Source organism: Mus caroli, chromosome 1, assembly GCF_900094665.2.
Source record: "Mus caroli chromosome 1, CAROLI_EIJ_v1.1, whole genome shotgun sequence".
Lineage (NCBI taxonomy): Eukaryota > Metazoa > Chordata > Mammalia > Rodentia > Muridae > Mus > Mus caroli.
In genome coordinates, this window is record NC_034570.1 from 34,251,540 (window position 1) to 34,253,619 (window position 2,080).

Here is a 2,080-nt window from a genome sequence, read left to right on the forward strand (position 1 = left end):
TTTTCTCATTTTCGACTTTTTTAGGGTTTCTCATCATATTCCAAGTCCTACAGTTTTTTTTTTTTTTTTTGAGGGTGCAGGTGGTCCTATTTTGCCTCTGAGGGAGGTCTTCCACATGTCTGTCACACATGGACACAAATACTGTTTTCCTTGGTGACAGTATCCTTTGGCCATGGTAGCAATGAGTAGTTTCTATGATAGGTGTCTCTGCAATAATTTTCACATATTCTAAAATAGCTTGACTCTTGATATTTTCATAGGGATTTCATTGACTCTGTAGATTACTTTGGGTAATGAACACTTAAACAATATTTATTCTACCCATGGGAAGATGAACATTGAAGCAATATTTATTCATCCCATGGGTAGATGGATATTTATGCAAGATTTATTCTTCCCATGCTCTTTCATTGAGCTACGCTCACAATCCCTATTTGTTTATTTTAAAGAGTTAAGTCACAATATGCTGCCTAGACTGATCTCAGACTCCTGGATTCACGTGACTTCCCTGCCTCAGTTTCCCAAGGAGCCGGACTGCAGGCATATGATATTGTATCTGGTTGTATGGTGTTTAAAAAATTATATGTTGATGTGTGTGTGTGTGTGTGTGTGTGTGTGTGTTGGTGCACATGAGTGCAGTACCTGAGGTGGCCAGAAGAGGGCGTTGGATATTCTGGCGTGAGCTGTCCAAAGCTAGTGCTAACTACATATACATATACATACGTTCCCAGCCTCTGAAGTTAAGTGAGATACTGGTGGATTTTTGTTTGTTTCTGGTCATTTGGGACAGTCTTTCATTGTGCAGCTCATACTTGCCTCAATTTGCCATCCTCCTGCCTCGGCCTCCTGAAAGCTAGGACTACAGGCCTATACTACCATGCCTGGCTTATGTGTGTGGTTTTAAGTAACTAATTTGGGCTGTGTGCATAAGTAATCCGTATCAGAGCAGCAGATAACTAAAGCAGTGAAACCCAGTCTATTACCTAAGCAGAGAGGTTGGTACTTGTCATTGTGGGACATCTCCAAACTTTAGATGGTTGCAATTAAATCGACATATTACTTCACTAAAGAATGTCTCGCGACCATGCAAGAGTGCCAGGAATGTTAGCTCCATCGGTGACACGAAGCATTTAGTTGTCACGGTCTCCTGAGGAGGAATAGACCACCCAGTCTGGATTCTGGGTCACTTGACTGCATTCCCTGTTGGGAAATAAAGACTTTGTTCCATTTGTCTGTTTTTGAATTTAGGTAAACAACCTCTTCTAGACTTCCCCCTCCTCTCCTCCTCCTCTTCCTCCTCCTCTTTCTCCTCTTCTTCCTCCTCCTCCATCTTTTCCTCTTAAGACAGGGTCTCACTATGTAGCCCAGGCTTGTCTTAAACTCAGAGAGATCCACCTGCTCTGCTTCCCCATTGCTGGGATTAAAGGCACCACTGCCCAGCCATTCACTCTGCTCTTTAAGATCCGTGGGTATGCTCATCACAGCTGTGTGGCTCCTTAACTCCTCTGGGGACTTGGGAGCAGGGTGGATTTGCCCTGACTATATTATTGGACTTGTGAGGGTCACTGTGTTGACTTAATAAAATGCCACAGGGCACTTTAAATCAGGAGAGCATGGATCAGTGGAACTACTGGGCAGGCTACCAGAAACAGGTTAGGATGTTCTTTGGGGAAAAGAGGCTTGTGGGTAAAAATTAAACCAAGTTAGGTTCGATGCCCTAAAGGCAGTGGCTCTCAACTTTCCAAATGCCGTGACCCCTGTGTCGTAGTGACTCCTCGAGCATAAAATTATTCCATTTCTACTTCCTAACAGTAATTTTGCTACTTTTATGAATTGTAATATTAATATTTTTGGAAATAGAGGTTTGCCAAAGGGGTCTCGAGCCCCTTGAGGAAGGCTGAGAACCACTGCCTTAAGGTAAAGAGGCCTCCTGTGAGAGTCTAACCTACAGGTTAGATGCAGGGCTGCGCCTGGGACTGGGAAGCAGGGTGGCTGTTAGTATTGTGATGGAGCTGCACCTGTGTGGGAAAACTTCCGGATCAAAGACTCAGAACCCCCAGGCATAGGTGAAGCCTTTCTT